This window comes from Lygodium microphyllum, chromosome 27, assembly GCF_053477565.2.
Source record: "Lygodium microphyllum isolate KBCC chromosome 27, Lygodium_microphyllum_v1.1.10, whole genome shotgun sequence".
Taxonomy (NCBI): domain Eukaryota; kingdom Viridiplantae; phylum Streptophyta; class Polypodiopsida; order Schizaeales; family Lygodiaceae; genus Lygodium; species Lygodium microphyllum.
Window position 1 is genome coordinate 62,127,375 of NC_141161.1, and position 5,207 is coordinate 62,132,581.

The window sequence follows — 5,207 nt, forward strand, 5'->3', positions numbered from 1 at the left end:
AACCAGTAGGGCCTCTAGGGCATCGGGAGCGCACAGATTCAGGCCCCCAAATGCGAGCCTCCGGCCAGAGCACATCTGGGGGCCCGATCCCGACAAAAACGCATGTGTGCGCTCCTGATGCCCTAGAGGCCCTACTGGTTAAGTTTCATATGAAACCGAGAACATTACCTTCTCTACATCATCTATCTGCCGCTGTAATGGAGCATCCAGGTCTGCTCCTGCCACTGGGCTGCCCTCGTCTCTCTCTTGGGTAGGCACTGCATAGTCGGGTCGGGGACCAAAAAGGCTTTCCTGCAACCGCTCGAACTCCTCATCAGAGATCTGATACTGTGGCGCCGCATCCTCAATCTGCTCCTGGATGCTCACAATGGCAGAGATGTCATCGATGCTCATGCCATCATAACGAGCCACCTCATCAACATGTGGTGGGAGATCCTGTAAATCAAAATCTATGAAATCACTATGTGCATCACGCACCATGATACAGTATAGTTCTTCTTCCCTAAGCTCCAACAACTCTAGCACATCCTGCATGAGAAGATATTCCACCCCCTCGATGGTGATAGCATGGAGAGAAGAGAGGGGTGGCTCTTCGCTCATGGGCATCTCATCAGGGCAGGGAGGTGGGTGCACAATGGCCAAGCTCTGTGCTGCCTCAACACTCAGATCGAGAGTGATCTCCTCAAGCTCCCTCTCAAAGTACTCTAGTAGTGGCCGAGAGGGTGCGTTGATGTCCTCGTCACTGTCCTCTTGCACCTCAGTGCACATAACATATATGGCAAAGGCGGCATCCCTCTCAATGAGATCCATCGTGACGTGGTCCTGTGACGAGGTGGGCACTGCTCTAGCATGGAGAGGTTGCCCCACATGCACCAGGGCTCGACTTATCACCTTTGCATAGACTCAAGGTCACGCAAAACCTAGGGTATATCTGGTCCCCTATGTGCGCGTAGCATGTGGAGCTGATCCATGCGGCGAAGGCGAGAGTGGTAGCCATGGCACACAAAGAGAGAAGGAAGGAGAGCACAAGTGTAGGGAAGTGGAGAATGAAAGTGAAAATGAGTTTGGAGTTATAGCTTTTATATGTCTAGCATTTTAAATAAAGGTTCTTTATAAAGTTATTAACTCTAAAGTTTCAAATTAAAACTCTTACCTTAGTTTCTTTATTTCAGTACTTTAAAGTCACTGTTAAAATTACTCATACAGACAAACGCTTCGTTCTACATTATTATATCCTCGAATATGTTTGGGTCGCTAAGTATATTCAAGTCTAACGAGAGAAAATATATAATTTTTTGAAGAAAATAAATCTAAAAGGCCTTTAAAATTTAAGAAACGAGCAGCAGAGATGCGCTACAATATATCATTGTGCAAAGACAATATTCTCTAGATTATAGACCTCTAACCTGCAATTTAATTATGATTTTTAACTGCACGATTGAGTAATTACAGTATGTATTATCGCACGCTTGGATCACAGTAAACTAAAATTTAAAGTACTCAGAAGTTCAAAAAAGGTATGTATTCGCTCTTTATAAAGTTTTTTTACAAGGATTCCACTATCTCAAGGATATGTGGAGAAGCACATTATTTACATGTCATGGATTGCTCACTACGAGTCCTGACTTTTCTATTATCTAACTTGAAATAGAAGTTGTAGAGGGGCTCACTGGACATTAATTGGATTTCTTGTCTCAGAAAATAAATGGGCCAATGACTCTCTGCGCTGACTACGAAAGGATTATGACCACTCCACAAGATTACCACATCTACGAGCGCTGTATGTGTGTCATCTCGGATATCTTGATCCAAGCTGATCCACTCCCCTCGCAAAAGTCGCCATCTTCTATATTGAAAGCGAGCGCACAGAGTTTGTCTAGCAATGAAATACCTATAATAAAAACAAAAATAAGGGTAAGTGATCAATGCGACTAACATAACAATTCATCTAAGCGAGACCTATGTCAATTAAATCAAGGTATGCAAAGTAGTAAAAAAGTTTTACCTGAATGTAATATCAGATTGGTTGACCCTGCACTCAATCGTCTCATCAAAATGTGTTCTTTTGACTTGCCAAGACTCACCCAATAGCTGACTCATCCATTCCTCGGATGGACACTTGCATTGATAAGTAATCTTTGTTTTCTTCAAAACATCACATGAACCAAACAAATGTGCAAACAATGAGAATGGAATAAACCAACTAAGATGCACATCTTTGGAGCCTGTGGTGGGTTTCATAGCACTATTGATGTCAGATTTTATCTTCGACTTGCAAGCTCCTGACAACTCCAAGCTACCAATGAACCATTCACCACTAGACAGTGGCGGCAATGGGACATGCTGCAATCTCTGGCTTTCTACCACATACAATGAATTATAAAAAAAGATATTTTGAGTGGCAAGTTGACTTGCAGAGGTATTATCATAGATCAAAGAACCTATCTCTTCATGCCAAACATGTATCTTGCCGCTTAAACATTCCACATTCTGCCATTCATGCAAAGTCGATGGATATAGAGCTGTCAATCAAACAAGACTGAATTAGAATATTGCAAAGACTTTTAAAAACAACTCTGATACAAAAGAATAATCAATGATAAAATTTAACAACTTACTATTTTGTTTATAATTTGCAATGTTGTTCTCGTCATGTACAGAGATTTGTTTATGCGTATAAACATGTTGAATCAACACTTCTGTTACTGCACTTGTGCCATTAAATACTTTTCTGAACTCTAGAATTCTACCTTTCCAATGTTTGCTAGGGTTTGCAACATCCATGCGCTTGACCTTGAAACTCCCTCGAGTACTTGGGTGCATCAAAATCCAATCCAACTTATAATACTTATCACAAATCCAATTACCGCCATTATCTTTCCTGTTGAAGACCTCCACTGCAAGTATGCTACTGATATTTTTCCTCCGTGAAGACATCTGTAACAACCAAATACAAAATTTACCTATCAACATGTGTATAATTTGCAAATGTTCTCTCCAAATGAAATTAAATTTAAATGGATAAATTTAAAAAAGAAACATTGTACCTGTAATTTCTTTCACAAAGATCCCTAGATATGTTGAACAAGAAGTTGACTTATTAGCAAGACCATTGATCCTTCACTGACAGATTCCTGCAGTACAAAAACAAAAGAAATCTTGGGTCAACGCATGCATATAACTTATATGGGCTTTGTCCAAATGCGTTGAAATTTAACCATGGAACAGTAGTAAAAAATGGCAATATACCTGTGGCTTTCTCTGCAAAAAATCCCAAAGATGTTGTAGAAGTTGAGTTCTTAATAAATCATTGTTCTTCACCCTCGGAGATTCTTGGAGTAAAAAAACAAAGGAAAGCTCAGTATGCATGTAACTTGTATACATTTTGTCTAAACGAGATAAAATTTAACAGTGGAGCAACAAAAAAACAAGACAATATACCTGTAACTTTGTTTACAGAGAAACCCTAAGATGTTGAAGAAGAAGTTGAGTGTTCAAAATCCCAAAGATGTTGTAGAAGTTGAGTTCTTAATAAATCATTGTTCTTCACCCTCGGAGATTCTTGGAGTAAAAAAACAAAGAAAATCTCAATATGCATGTAACTTGTATACATTTTGTCTAAACGAGATAAAATTTAACGGTGGAGCAACAAAAAAACAAGACAATATACTTGTAACTTTGTTTACAGAGAAACCCTAAGATGTTGAAGAAAAAGTTGAGTGTTCAAAATCCCAAAGATGTTGTAGAAGTTGAGTTCTTAATAAATCATTGTTCTTCACCCTCTGACATTCTTGGAGTAAAAAAACAAAGGAAAGCTCAGTATGCATGTAACTTGTATACATTTTGTCTAAATGAGATAAAATTTAACAGTGGAGCAACAAAAAAACAAGACAATATACCTGTAACTTTGTTTACAGAGAAACCCTAAGATGTTGAAGAAGAAGTTGAGTGTTCAAAATATCACTATTCTTGACTGTAAGAGACTCCTAGAGCATCAAAACAAAAGAAATTACATGTCAGAGAATGCACATAACTTGCACAGGTTTTCTCCAAACGAGATAAAACTTTACCATAGAACATCTATGGAAGAGAAAAATATACCTGTAGAGTTTTGTGAAGAGAATCTTAGGGCTTTGGTAAAACAAGCTCTGCTCTCATAAAACACATGAAACTCTCTGTGTGCTTGTGCAAAGCAAATGAAATTTTACAGGGTTACAGAAAGGGCAAGCAACAGTGAGGCTGTAAAATTTCGTCAGGAAAGAAGAAGCGGGGAAAGAGATTTGACAAATTTGAGTTCCACCTAAGAAAGAGGGGGAAATTGAAAAGGGGAGAAAAGAAAAGTCAAACATAAAAAATAAGAAAATGAAAATTCGAGGCACAAACTTCCAAGAAGTGATAGCATTGTACTCCCCACATTTTCCCTTATTTTATTGCTAAGGGAAGATTTGGTCCAAGATATGGCTAGAAGATTCATGTTACATGAATCTGGAATCCCAGCTCTCTCATTGGTTAGGCCTATATTTGTTTATTCACTCCTTAAGGGGCAAAAAAGAGAGTCAATATTTCTCCTAATGCTTTATAAAATTTCCCTCTGAGTCAGAGATTAGTAAAGATTCTACAAGTTTTTTTATTGAGATCTACTTCTATCAACAGCTGGGGGTGCCATCTAGGATTGATGTCCATGTACGGTCTTTGTCCCAGAAGTCTGCCTATTGGGGATGATAACATCTTAAAGAATGGGTACAAATTCAGTGGGAGATTAGGAAACTCTACCCACACAGGTATACAAGTAGGCTTTGGGCCTGTAGGGTCGAATTCCGGGGCCCATTTGAATAGAGATAACGATGAGCTTTTGAGCATACATTGCCCATAGCTCAAGATGGTCAGGGCAGCTTGTTCATTCTCAAACAAGAAGAAGAAATAACTATTTGGGAGATAATGCATGACTATTGGTTTAGCCCCAATTGGTTCCTAGTTGGTTCGTACCCATGTCCTTAGAAATTCCATTGGGGGTCGGGCACCATGACATAATCCTATTAGAGCCCTAGATTGATACGACAAATTGCATTTTTTTAACTCACCTGCTGGAACCAAAAGAGGTACTTTGTTACCTGCTGTGGTGGTGGAGTCTGTTTCTGAGTTACTGTGAGTTTGGCCCGCTTTGGGGATGCCGTTGGTGTTATATTGCCCTTTTTGTGTTCCACCCT

At 39.4% G+C, this 5,207-nt stretch overlaps 1 long non-coding RNA gene across 1 annotated transcript; it reads right to left on the reverse strand.

Moving 5' to 3' along the window:
• Positions 1–3,245: 3,245 nt before the first annotated feature.
• LOC148012376 (uncharacterized) lies at positions 3,246–4,043 on the reverse strand. The gene is made up of 3 exons (XR_015689050.1): positions 3,900–4,043; positions 3,442–3,561; positions 3,246–3,332 (listed from the first exon to the last, which is right to left on the reverse strand). It is a non-coding gene; the product is annotated as an uncharacterized LOC148012376 (long non-coding RNA).
• Positions 4,044–5,207: the final 1,164 nt, after the last annotated feature.